The 14,417-nt window shown below is 42.3% G+C and overlaps 1 long non-coding RNA gene across 8 annotated transcripts in view; it reads left to right on the forward strand.

Moving 5' to 3' along the window:
- The window catches only part of LOC142475382 (uncharacterized), a 47,008-nt gene that overhangs the window by 18,742 nt on the left and 13,849 nt on the right, over window positions 1-14,417 (forward strand). For 6 of the 8 annotated variants that reach the window (XR_012790914.1, XR_012790909.1, XR_012790913.1 and 3 more), the window contains 8 exons: window positions 601-710; window positions 1,721-1,813; window positions 3,223-3,334; window positions 6,968-7,085; window positions 8,074-8,171; window positions 9,738-9,848; window positions 13,166-13,277; window positions 14,286-14,378. This is a non-coding gene — a long non-coding RNA (uncharacterized LOC142475382). The remainder of the gene's footprint in view (window positions 1-600; window positions 711-1,720; window positions 1,814-3,222; window positions 3,335-6,967; window positions 7,086-8,073; window positions 8,172-9,737; window positions 9,849-13,165; window positions 13,278-14,285; window positions 14,379-14,417) is intronic. The other 2 variants (XR_012790916.1, XR_012790915.1) reach the window with 2 other exon arrangements.

The following is a 14,417-nucleotide window of genomic DNA, read 5'->3' on the forward strand; positions in this document are numbered from 1 at the left end:
TCCACCCACATTTAAGACCAATCTTAAAATTCACGACTTAAATCAAGAATTACAAAAACTTTGACTCGTGGCTACTGTCCCACACCCACAGTCACTACTAACAACTATTGTTCCCAAGAAGTGCTTTCTACTAAAAGTACCCACCATTAAGGACAAGCAGTGTTATCTACTGCACTTCTTCCCCCAACTGCTGCCTCTCTTTAAGTCTTCTAACATTTCTCTTAGATTGTAAAGTTCCCAGGGCAAGGATTTACTTTCCTATTGTCTGTTTTAATTTGTCGCACTTATTTTTTATTTATTTTTTTCCCCTCTCCCCTAATGATATACATATAGGCTTTCCTGTCCTTTGCATGACATAGTTATTATGGATAACTATTGCATCATGTAGACTGCCTTTTCAGTGTGATGTAATTGATTCATTACTTTGTGTGCAGACTGTGACTGCAGTACAGTGTCACGAACATTAACGACTTGTGTGGTAGAAGCTCTAGAAGGAACACAGCTGTGGGAGGGAGGTGGATTTACTTTGGATCACATAGTTTGGCGCAAGGTTAATTGTATGTATGATCATAACCATGCAATGCTTAACTTTTATTTCAGGAGGGAAGAACAGTGAATATTGAAGCCATGTGTTTCTTTTCTGGCAGAAGAGAAATTTTGAAGGACAGTTGAAGAGGAGGAAAATGACTACACAGAGACAGATAAGCAATGTGTATATTTCTCATTTAGTATTTGTCGTTTTATTGACTCCACACAATCCAGCTGCTAAGGGTTTCGCATTGGACATATTCACCTCTACTCTACCCTTCCTGTGATCTGTACCATGCAGGTTTTTGTTGATTCAATACATCATGAGTAGAGTGTGGCTGCTGTATGAAGTTTTGACCCAAGGACCACATCTACTACCATTCATAACAAGAACATGTGCAGTAGCGCACTGCTGCGGTTCTATGTGATTGTTATGAAAGGTTGAGGTGGTTCAATTCTATGAATCGAGTGGGATGGAACCTGTTTGCATCATATGGTTTCATCTAGGCCAGTAGATTATATAACTCTCAGTACAGGTTACACATGGCATCAGTATTAGTGATTTAAAGAGGAGGAAAGCTTCAATGTGGAGAACAAAGCCAAGTAATGTTGAAGTTACTCCTTTTACCATTTACTTGGTCAGTCTGTACTGTCTACTCCCCACACAGCTGCTAAGGGTCTTCCATTTTAAATACTTTCACCTCCTATTCTGCACTGCTTTGCTGCCCATTATTCAGAGATGCGTTCCAGTCATGTTTACCACTCTGAATCTCTCTGCAGTCATTGATTTAGCACATCATGGGTAGAGCATGGCTACAGATACAGCAAGCTATTATTATTTTATCGGCTGATCATCCATAATATTGCATTAAAACATAGAATATCACTTAATTTCCAAAAGATTCAGTGATGCTGATAATGCAGAATCTCACAACATTTCCCATCATAATGCCATAATGCACCAGAGGAAGAAATAATCCTTGCTATATCTGTACATTGTGTGACGTATTACCTTCATGACCATTGATAGCAAGTACATCTTCTGTATAGAGCAGCTGTGTTATGATGTAGTTATTGATCATCATTGACATAATCACAAGAATCTTATGCAAAGGGAAATTGTCCGCAGCGAAGTGAGATTTCAGCCCCCAAACGTCTGTAATATTAATGCAATGTCTTACTTTTGTTGCAGTGAACACTGAAGAGACGGATCTACTACAACACTGCACAGAACGAGCATACACTACAAGCAGCAAAATGATCTTGCAGTTGCAAGTATGTTCTGGTAATGTGCACAATTATTATTTATGGGCTACACACCACAGTGCTGGACATATTCTGTTAACTTCAACTGTACCCCTTAAATGGAGATGTCTTCCTGGTGTTACTGATTCAGTACATCATATGCACAGTGTGGCTATTATATGATGGATTCTGCATCATCTTCTGTAAAGTGCAGCTCAGCATGATATTATCAGCATTTGGTGCGGTATAATAAGAGGTATCTATGTGCTTTTGTGCCTGATTTAAGTCCTCCAGCTTAATGCCCCTACACCTCCCACTACACAGGCATACTTACTTATGCATTCACTGACATCTGGCATACCTACACACACCCCAGAGCCACTTCCTTCCCCTGATGTCAGCGAGAGGATGGGCATGCAGAGTGCAGTAAGTCTCCACGTTACTCTGGTCAACAGTCTTAGCCTACCCCCAACATCTGTCACCCACAACATCTGTTCCCTCCTTGTAAAGTGCTGAACTATGTCACCTGGGTCAGCGCTATAGCTGATCACAGTGCCCGATCATGATGTCACTGTGACAGGCAGCAGTGCAGATTGACCGGCCAATCAATGCAACGCTGCAACATATGCACCAAATGAGATTTCCGTGCCCCCAGTCGGGCTACTCCCTTGGCAGCGACCCTGCTCGCCCCCCCCATAGTTCCATCTCTGATCACAATTATCTCTCTTGGAGAGTGTAGCAAATTGGAGTTGGGGGAATCTCACCTCTGCCATGCTTGGTCACAATCTGGGCACAGGACCTAAATAGTGGGCAATGTGGCACTTCTTACAGTAGAGAATAAGTATCTATATTCTTTACTTGTGTATTAAGGACCTAATTTGCATTAAAATTCAGTCCACATGGGACCAAGACTTTCTGGCTTACTGAACAAAGTGGAATTGTTTCGTAGAGGGTGGAGAATTGTATTTTATCTGAAATTACCCCCTCTGCACAAAATACAAACAATTATACACATAGACGTACCTTGTGGAAGTTGTTGCCCTCTATCTTCCTGTGGTCTCTCCCTGTTTCTCACCGTGCCTCCTCCCATTTCCTTGCACCTCTGCATCTCCGCATATATCCCTATACTCAGAGCCGGCTCCGGTCAGTGACATGGGATGCCCAAATATGAGCATATCCATATATGGGCATCCATGCCACTGACCGGAGCCCACTCTGTTGCGGATATGGAGAGAGACTGGGAGATTTACATCCTCTTATAATTCATATGGTGCATAGTACCGGCACATATTGTTTTACCGGTACTGTGTACCTTCTTACTTTCACACTGGTACAGTATGTGCTGCAGTGGGACTGAGAGGGATATATTGGTAACACATAGTCATTGTTGGGGGAATTCAATCCATTTTGAAAATAGTAATGCATTGTTTTTTACTTTTTTTTTTGCAGTAATGAAGAATGAAAAAGTTCTGTTAAAATTGAATTGGACGTGAACTGGATTCAGCATTTCATCCTCAACTCTGCACCAGTGTGAATTGACGTTCTTTAATGTTCTGACAAGGTACATGCAACATCTCTTCCTCTACCCCTACATCACCCTCTGCCTCTTGCCTCTCTCTCCACCTCCCTGCTAAGCGTAGTAACCCATCTAATGTAATCCACATTCCTTGTCTCACTTTTCTCTTCCCTTCTCACGTGCCCTCTGGAATGTCTGCTCTACGACTAACATGGTCTATTTGTACATGACCTCTTCTGCTCTCATCATCCACCACCTCTCATTCCCCTCACCCCTGTCCTACTCGATACCTCAGCTTAATTGAACTCTCTCCTCTGACATCTACCCTTATCTCTAACCTCTCCTCACTTTCTGCTTAAACTAACTATCTTGTTAACTTTTACAATGCTAGCACCTCCTCCTCCTCCCTCCTCCTCCCTCCTCCATCATCTATATGCCCCTTCTAGGCTCTGACACACTCATCCCTCTAAGGCCGTGATTATCATGGGCACACGCTTGGTCGTCCACAGTGCGTGCGAGCGATGCAGGGCCTCCCCGTCGCCTCGGACCTCAGTGCAGGGATTGCTGGAGCGACAGGCATGCGCTAACTTTGCCTTCTGTTGCGTGCTTACTATAGACGCAGCCTAACCCATGCATTGGTTTAATTCACAAGCACGCTCTCATCACACTTCATCACATCACACTGCTGCTCTTAACACCTATGGAGGAAATCTCACAGTCTGATTTTCTACACTAAACCTTTGTCCTGTTCTGTAAAACTCTGCTCCTTTTTTTAAGGTCAAACACTACTTTTTCCTCACTCATCAACACTCCAATTTCATTCACACTGTCTTCTATGTATTTGAGTCCCACCACTGACTTTCTCCTCCCACTTAACATCCATCCTTTATTTCTCCTCAAGCCTTTGCTCACTTGAGGCAAGGTGGATGCCATCCACAAGTAGATTCGTTCTCTCCCTTCCCCCTCTCTCTTTTTCTATCTAGATCTCATTGCACTCTTGACTCCTTTTCTCCTGTCACAAAGCTGGAACCTGATCTTCTCTTCTCCCTCTACCACATGCCCTCTCAATCCTATATTCTCACTCTCACCCACATCTTCAATTCCTCCATATCCTTTGGCTCTTTCAACTCTTCCTTTTAAGCATGCAGTGGTCACCCCTATTCTCAAAAATAACCTTGACCTTGTGTGAATTTCTAACTATTGCCCTGTATCCTTCCTACCATTTGCCTCCTAATTGCTAGAACGTCTTGTGATCTCCCGTTTGAACAACATTCTTAAATCACATGCTCCTCTGGGCCCTTCACAATCTGCTTTTCCCAATGTAAAAAATTATGTACATAAAGAAAATTCCCAAGGTCCATCTTACTTACTAATCCTGCTTGATCTCTCTTCTGCTTTTGATACTGTCAATCACTCTTCTCATTCATATTCTAAACTCTTTCTTCGTATCCGCAGCAAACTTATATCCTTGTTTTCATCATACTTCTCCATCACACATTCTCCATCTCTGTTGCTAACGTGTCTTTGTCTCCTGTTGTTTTGTCTGTTGGTATACCTCAGGACTCTGTTCTGGGACCTCTCTCACTACATACTATCACTAGTTGACCTTATCAACTATTTTGGCCCTTGATATCATCTCTATGCAGATGATACACACACCTATCCACCCTACCGTCACTCCTGCAATTTAGTCCCTAGTTTCGGGTTGCCTCCTGGCTATATCCTCCATGGATGACACTCTTCTGCCTTAAACCTAATGTCTAAAACTGAGCTCCTCATATTTCCCCCTAAATCTGGCCTAATATCACCTTTCTCCATCGCAGTAAACAGTACTACCATCATCCTGTCATGAAAGCACATTGCCTAGGAGTAACATTTGACTCTTCCCTTTCCATCTTCATTCACGACACTGGCTAAAGTTTGTCGATTCTTTCTCTGTAATATTTCCAAGATTTGCCCTTTTCTCTGTCAATCTACTGCTAAAACGCCAATGCATGCCCTTATCGTATGGGTTAACATACTGCTAACAGGGCTCCCTGCTTCACAACTTTCTCATTTGCAATCTATCCAAAACTCTGCTGCTTGAATAATTTCCCTTTCTCCCACAACAGTATCTGCTCATCTCCTCCTCCTCCTTAAATCCCTCTCCTTGCTTCCCATCAAGTTTCAGATCACCTACAAAGTTCTCCTCCTTACCTTTTTGTTAAGGTTCTCTATTAGTGGTGTACCGAGTACCCGGCGTTACCCGACACATTTCCAGCTACCCGGACATTACTCGAAACCGGCCACTGAGAAGTGGACTTGGCCGGGTAATACCCGGCGTCGGGTTATGTCAGGGCAGCTGGAAATAATCTTTTATACTTACCTTTCCTAAGACATCTAGGATCAGCAGCAGCAGTCCTCTGATGTTGGCAGCATCAGAGGTGTCTTCACCTGGCGGGGGGAGCTGCAGGAATCACTTCCACAGCACCGAAGCAGGTAAGCTGTGTCTGTGAGCCTGCAGCTCCCCCGCCGGCTGAAGACACCACAGATGCTGCCACCGTCACAGGACTGCTGCTGATCCTAGATGTCACCGCCACCCGGAAGGTAAGTGCCAAACCGTGTACCCGACCGGGTAGAACCTTTCATTTTGGCCGGGTACCCGTTACCCATTTTTTTATAGTTGAGGACCCAGTCCAACACTATTCTCTATTCATCTGCTCCTTCCTACATATCATCTTTGGTCTCGTTATGCCCTTCCTCGTCTCCTAAGCTCTACTAATAACTGTCTCCATTATACTTCTTACACCTCTACTGCGCACTCGCTCTCTTGCCTGAAACCCTTTCCCATCAATTTACCTGTGAAACTCACACACACTCAGTATATGCCAACATACCCTCTTCCACCCACATTTAAGATCAACCTTAAAATTCACAACTTAAATGAAGCATTTCAATAGCTTTTACTCGTTGCTACTGTCACTCATTCAGTCACTAACTATTGTTCCCAAGAAGTGCTTTATACTACAAGTACCCACCATTAAGGACAAGCATTGTCATCTACTGCACTTGTTCCCCCACCTGTTGTCTCTCTGTAAGTCTCCTTACATTTCTCTTAGATTGTAAACTACCCAGGACAGGGATTTACTTTCCTATTGTCTGTTTTTGTTTGTTGAACTTATTGTATAATAATTTCCTGTACTTTTTGGTCTCTCTTGTAAAGCGCTGAGTACACAATGGGTGGTATATAAATAGAGATATATGCAGAGTCTAGAGACAAGGCACACGTGTATAGGTAGCTACAGTTTATCCGGGACCGTATGCATCCTTGAAGTGCCTGTCCCAGTTATTTTCTATTGATTGCAATGTAGGAGTGTCTGTCCTGTCTTATTTTTTTTATTATTATTATTATTATTATTATATATACAAAGATATATACAAAGATTGTTTCCTGTCGTTAGCATGACATTGTGTGACACAGTGTGATGTCATTGATTCAGTAGATTGTGTGCAGACCGGGACTGCAGTACAGTTTCACTGACATGAATAACTTGTGTGGTAGAAGCTCTAGAAGGAGCACAGCTGTGGGAGGGAGGTGGATTTGCTTTGTATCACATGGTTTGGAGCAAGGTTCATTGTATGTATCGTCAATAATAATTATAATAATAATAATGCAATGCTTAACTTTTTTATTTCAAGAGGAAAGACTGCAGAACAGAAGTGAATATTGAAGCCATGTGTTCATTTTCTTGCAAAATAGAAAATTGAAGGACAGTTGAAGAGGAGGAAAATGACTACACAGAGACAGATAAGCAATGTGTATATTTCTCATTTAGTATTTGTCGTTTTATTGACTCCAAAAAATCCGGCTGCTAAGGGTTTCGCATTGGACATATTCACCTCTACTCCACCCCTTCCTGTGATCTGTACCATGCAGATTTTTGTTGATTCAATACATCATGAATAGAGTGTGGCTACAGTATGAAGTACTGACCCAAGGACCACATCTACTACCATTCATAACAAGAACATGTGCAGTAGCGCACTGCTGCAGTTCTATGTTATTGCTATGAAAGGTTGAGGTGGTGCAATCATATGAATCTTGAGTGGGAGGGATCCTGTTTGCATCATTTAATTTGATCTAGGCCAGTAGAGTATATAACTCTCAGTACAGGTTACATATGGCATCAGTATTAGTGATTTAAAGAACAGAAAAACAGGAGTGGAGAACAAAACCAAGTAATGTTGAAGTTACTACTTTTTACTATTTACTTGGTCAGTCTGTACTGTCTACTCCCCACACAGCTGCTAAGGGTTTCCATTTGAGATACATTCACCTTCTACTCTGCACTACTGTGCTACCCTCTATTCAGAGATGAGTTCAAGTCATGTTTACCACTCTAAATCGCTCTGCAGTCATTGATTCAGCACATCATGGGTAGAGCATGGCTATAGATACAGCAAGCTTTATTTTACCCTAATATTGCATTAAAAAATAGAATATCACTCAGTTTCCTACAGATTTACTGATGCTGATAATGCAGAATCTCACCCTCCCATCATAATACACCAGAGGAAGAAATAATCCTTGCTATATATGTACATTGTGTGACATATTGCCTCCATGACCATTGATGGCAAATACATATTCTGTATAGAGCAGCTGTGTTATGATGTAGTTGTTATTGATCATCATTGAGATATAATCACAAGAATCTTATGCAAAGGGAAACTGTCATTAGCATAGTGGGATTTCAGCCCCCAAACTTCTGTAATATTAATGCAATGTCTTACTTTTATTGCAGTGAACACCGAAGAGACGGATCTACTACAACACTGCACAGGACAAGAGTATACACTACAAGCAGCAAAATGATCATGCAGTTGACAATATGTTGTTCTGGTAATGTGCACAATTATTATGTATGGGCTCCACACCACAGTGCTGGACATATTTTGTTAACTTCAACACTACCCCTACCATGGAGATGTCTTCCTGTGATTGGTGTTACTGATTCAGTACATCATATGCACAGTGTGGCTATTATATGATGGATTGATTTAATGAACCCACCAAACACTGATGACATCTGTATCATCTTCTGTAAAGTGCATCTACAGCAGGATATTATCAGCATTTGGGGTGATATAATCAGAGGCATCTATGTGCTTTTGTGCTGGGTAAAGTCCTCCAGCTGAACCGCCCCCCGCCCCCCACCCCCCTACACCTCCTGCCACACAGGCAAACTTACTTACACACACAGCACACTTACTTATGCACACTGACACTTGGCATACCTACACACACACACCCCACAGCCACTGGCATGCATGCAGAGTCCTGGGCATGCAGGATGGGCATGCAGAGTACAGAATATCTCCACCTTGCTCTGGCCCGTACTCTTGGCCTACCCCCAGCATCTGTCACCCACAACCTCTGTTCCCTCCCTGTAAATTGCTGCACTAACACACCTTGGTCAGCGCTGCAACCGATCACAGCACCGGATCATGTCACTGTGATAGGAAGCAGTGCTAATTGACCGGTCAATCAATGCCACGTGGCAACATACGCACCAAAAGAGATTTCCATGCCCCCTGACAGGCTACTCCCTGGGCAGTGACCCTGCTCATCTTCCACCTCTGATCACAATATTCTCTCTTGGAGAGTGTAGCAAATTGGAGTTGGGGGAATTTCACCTCTGCAGTGCATGTAGAGTCCTGTATGCAGAGTACAGAAAGTCTCCACCTTAGTCTGGCCCGTACTCTTGGCCTACCCACAGCATCTGTCACCCACAAATAATACATACACTAATACTCCCCACAATACACACTTTAATACCTCCTCAATAATAATCTCCCCAATAATATTATAGTCTTAAACACAATATACACAATACCCCCTAACACAAGATACCCAATCTAACACTCTCCTCTGCACCTCAACATAATATACACACTATAATACCCTACACACAATATAATACTCCCACACACACACAATATACACACTATCCTCCTACCGCCATAAAACACAACCAATAATACACACACACTTTGTGGATGTTGGGACCAGCTCCTTGCATGCACCAGTGAAAGAGAGAGGCCCGCCATCCGTGCCTCCCTCCGTTTCCCATCTTCTCCCTGTCTCTCTCCCTCCCTTTCTTTGCATCTCCCTGCATCTTTGCATATACCCAGTCAGTGACGGCTCCGGTCACGTGATGCCTTAATATGGGCTTATCCATATATCTGTTGCAGAGATGGAGAGAGACCTGGAGATTTTACATTTCCTTATAATTCATATTGGTACTTAGTACGGGCACTTATTGTTTTATCAGTACTGGGTACCTGACCGTACTGGCCTACGAGTGAGAAGGCAATATTGGCATCACACAGTTACTGTTGAATATGTCATTCAATCCATTTTGAAAATAGTAATGCAATGTGGTTTTGTTTTGTTTGCTTTTTGCAGTAATGAAGAATGAAAAAGTTATATTAAAATTAAATTGGAGGGGAACTGGATTCAGCATTTCTTCATGAACTCTGCACTTGTGAGCATTGACCTTCTTGAGTGCCCTGACAGGTACACGCAACTTTAAGACTATAATCTTCATCAACTGCTGTGCAAGCTTTCGTGCTATACCTCCCCCTCCGGTTTTGATTTATACATTTGCTCTCTCAATTCATGTCCTCTAATATCTGGAGGCTCTCTCCTAGCATTTCTCTCTACCACAGCACGTCATCCCAATGTAACCTCTCTCTTGTTCTTTCTGTTTACTGTTTCCTCACTCCTCTGTAAAACTTTTCTAATTTCTCTAACTTCCACACTCCTGCTTTTATCCACATGTTCTATACACTTTCCTTCCCCTACCTTTGCATGTGTCTACACAAAGCACCATTTGTACAGACCTCTATTGCAGCTATTTCTGCACTGCTCAATGAAATGCACTCCTGCACATCCTATTCTCTTCCACCTTCCCTCATTCTCTACGCCCCCCTCTCAAAGCCCCCTCTCTCTACGTCTCCTCTCTCTACGTCTATCTATCTCATTCTCTTGACGTCCTTCTCTCTCTACATACCCCTATCTCTGTCTCTCTCTACACCTATCTCTGTGTCTCCTTCTATGCTCGCTGATGTTGGGGGATATCTCTTATAATCTTGGACCGGCTCATATACACATCGGGCCTCCCTGCTAAGAGTGTTAACCTATCTAATGTAATCCACATTCCTTTCCTTACTTTTCTCTTCCCTTCTCCTGTGCCCTCTGGAATGTCCTTTCTCTTACTAACAAGGCTCTAGTTGTACATGACCTCTTCTGCTCTCATCATTCACAATCAGTCATTCCCCTCACCCCATCTTACCTGTCCCACTGATTTTCCTCTGCTTAATTAAACTCTCCTCTGACATCTACTCTAACCTCTCTGCTCTCTCTCTCTTTTCACTTAAACTAACAATCTTATTAACTCTTGCAATGCTATCCTATCTATATGCCCCTTCTAGGCTCTGACACACTCGTCCCTCTAACCCACACCCTTGGCTAAATTCCCAAACATGTTCATCACACTTCCACTCGCTGTTCTTAATGCCTATGAAGGAAATCTCACACTTGATGTTTGATTTTTCTACAGTAAAAATGTCTCCAGTCCTGTATAAAGCTGCTCTCTGGGGCCAAACCACACTACTTTTTTTTCCACATTCATCAACACACAAATTTAATTTACGCTGTCTTTTTTTCCCTGTATTTGACTCCCTCCACTAACCTTCTCCTCACACTTGCCATCCTTCCTTCACTTCTCCTCAAGCATTTGACTACTTCAGAGTCAAGGTGGATGCCACCCACAAGGAGATTCCTTCTGTCCCTTCCCCCTTCTCTCCTTCTACCTAATTCTGCTTCTGCATTTGACTCTTTTTCTTCTCTTACAGAGCTGGAAGCTAATCATCTTCTCTTCTCCCTCTACCACATGCCCTCTAGATCGTATCCCCTCACACCTTACTGCATCTCTTAGTCCCCACTCTCACCCACATCTTCAATTCCTCCCTATTCTCTGGCTCTTTACCCTCTTACTTTAAGCCTGTAGTGGTCACCCTTTTCTCAGAAACAACCTACACCCTATGTGCCTTACTAACTACCGCCCTGTATCCCTCCTGCTGTTTGTCTCCTAATTGCTAGAATGTCAACATTCTTAAATCACATTCCCTCCTGGATCCTTTACAACCTGCCTTTCGTACAGCTCGTTCTACAGACTGTGCTTAAAGCAAATTCCCAAGGTCACTTTTCCCTACTAATCCTACTTGATCTATCTGCTGCGTTTGATGCTCTCAATCACTCTCCTCCTTCATATTCTTAACTCTCTCTTTGTATCCGTAACACAGTTCTATCCTGGTTTTCATCATAACTTTCCTGTCACACATTCTCCATCTCTGTTGCTAACATGTCTTCGTCTTCTATTGATCTGTCTGTGGGTATACATCAGGGCTCTGTTCTGAGATCTCTCTTTCTCTCTACATACTATCATTTGGTGACCTCATCAACTCTTTTGGCCTTAGATATAATCTCTATGCAGATGATACACACACAAATCTATCCACCCCTGCTCTCACTCCTGCAATCCAGTCCCTACTCTTGGGTTGCCTCCTGGCTATATGCTCATGGATGGCACTCCACTGCCTTAAACTTAATGTCTAAAACTGGGCTCATATTATCCCCTTTCTCCATCACAGTAAACAGTACTACCATCTATCTTGTCATCAAACATGTTGCCTAGGAGTAACATTTGGCTCTTCAATTCCATCTCCATTCACATGCATGGCCAAGGGTAAAGTTTGGATCCTCTTTCTCTGTAATATTACCAAGATCTTCCCTTTCCCCTCTCAACCTACTGCTAAAACTCCAATGTATACTGTTATCCTATGGGTTATTTTAAAATACTACTAACAGGCCTCCCTGCTTCACAACTTTCTCCTATGCAAAACTCTGCTGCTTGAATAATCTCACTTTCTCCCACAACAGTCTCTGCTCATCTCCTTAAATCCCTGTCCTGGCATCCCATCAAGTTTTTGTATCACCTACAAAGTTCTCCTCCTTACCTTTTTGTGAAGGCTCTCCATTAATCTGCTCCTTCTTGCATATCATCTTTGATCTCTCGTTATGCCCTTGCTCGTCTCTTGCACTATAACCATAACTGTCTCCTGTTAACTTCTTTCACCTCTACTGTTCTCTCACTTGCCTGAAACCATTTTCCATCACTGCACCGTACATGTGAAACTCCCTCACACTCAGTATATGCCAACATAACCTCTTCCACCCACATTTAAGACCAATCTTAAAATTCACGACTTAAATCAAGAATTACAAAAACTTTGACTCGTGGCTACTGTCCCACACCCACAGTCACTACTAACAACTATTGTTCCCAAGAAGTGCTTTCTACTAAAAGTACCCACCATTAAGGACAAGCAGTGTTATCTACTGCACTTCTTCCCCCAACTGCTGCCTCTCTTTAAGTCTTCTAACATTTCTCTTAGATTGTAAAGTTCCCAGGGCAAGGATTTACTTTCCTATTGTCTGTTTTAATTTGTCGCACTTATTTTTTATTTATTTTTTTCCCCTCTCCCCTAATGATATACATATAGGCTTTCCTGTCCTTTGCATGACATAGTTATTATGGATAACTATTGCATCATGTAGACTGCCTTTTCAGTGTGATGTAATTGATTCATTACTTTGTGTGCAGACTGTGACTGCAGTACAGTGTCACGAACATTAACGACTTGTGTGGTAGAAGCTCTAGAAGGAACACAGCTGTGGGAGGGAGGTGGATTTACTTTGGATCACATAGTTTGGCGCAAGGTTAATTGTATGTATGATCATAACCATGCAATGCTTAACTTTTATTTCAGGAGGGAAGAACAGTGAATATTGAAGCCATGTGTTTCTTTTCTGGCAGAAGAGAAATTTTGAAGGACAGTTGAAGAGGAGGAAAATGACTACACAGAGACAGATAAGCAATGTGTATATTTCTCATTTAGTATTTGTCGTTTTATTGACTCCACACAATCCAGCTGCTAAGGGTTTCGCATTGGACATATTCACCTCTACTCTACCCTTCCTGTGATCTGTACCATGCAGGTTTTTGTTGATTCAATACATCATGAGTAGAGTGTGGCTGCTGTATGAAGTTTTGACCCAAGGACCACATCTACTACCATTCATAACAAGAACATGTGCAGTAGCGCACTGCTGCGGTTCTATGTGATTGTTATGAAAGGTTGAGGTGGTTCAATTCTATGAATCGAGTGGGATGGAACCTGTTTGCATCATATGGTTTCATCTAGGCCAGTAGATTATATAACTCTCAGTACAGGTTACACATGGCATCAGTATTAGTGATTTAAAGAGGAGGAAAGCTTCAATGTGGAGAACAAAGCCAAGTAATGTTGAAGTTACTCCTTTTACCATTTACTTGGTCAGTCTGTACTGTCTACTCCCCACACAGCTGCTAAGGGTCTTCCATTTTAAATACTTTCACCTCCTATTCTGCACTGCTTTGCTGCCCATTATTCAGAGATGCGTTCCAGTCATGTTTACCACTCTGAATCTCTCTGCAGTCATTGATTTAGCACATCATGGGTAGAGCATGGCTACAGATACAGCAAGCTATTATTATTTTATCGGCTGATCATCCATAATATTGCATTAAAACATAGAATATCACTTAATTTCCAAAAGATTCAGTGATGCTGATAATGCAGAATCTCACAACATTTCCCATCATAATGCCATAATGCACCAGAGGAAGAAATAATCCTTGCTATATCTGTACATTGTGTGACGTATTACCTTCATGACCATTGATAGCAAGTACATCTTCTGTATAGAGCAGCTGTGTTATGATGCAGTTATTGATCATCATTGACATAATCACAAGAATCTTATGCAAAGGGAAATTGTCCGCAGCGAAGTGAGATTTCAGCCCCCAAACGTCTGTAATATTAATGCAATGTCTTACTTTTGTTGCAGTGAACACTGAAGAGACGGATCTACTACAACACTGCACAGAACGAGCATACACTACAAGCAGCAAAATGATCTTGCAGTTGCAAGTATGTTCTGGTAATGTGCACAATTATTATTTATGGGCTACACCAAAGT

Source organism: Ascaphus truei, unplaced genomic scaffold (genome assembly GCF_040206685.1).
Source record: "Ascaphus truei isolate aAscTru1 unplaced genomic scaffold, aAscTru1.hap1 HAP1_SCAFFOLD_1200, whole genome shotgun sequence".
Taxonomy (NCBI): Eukaryota; Metazoa; Chordata; class Amphibia; order Anura; family Ascaphidae; genus Ascaphus; species Ascaphus truei.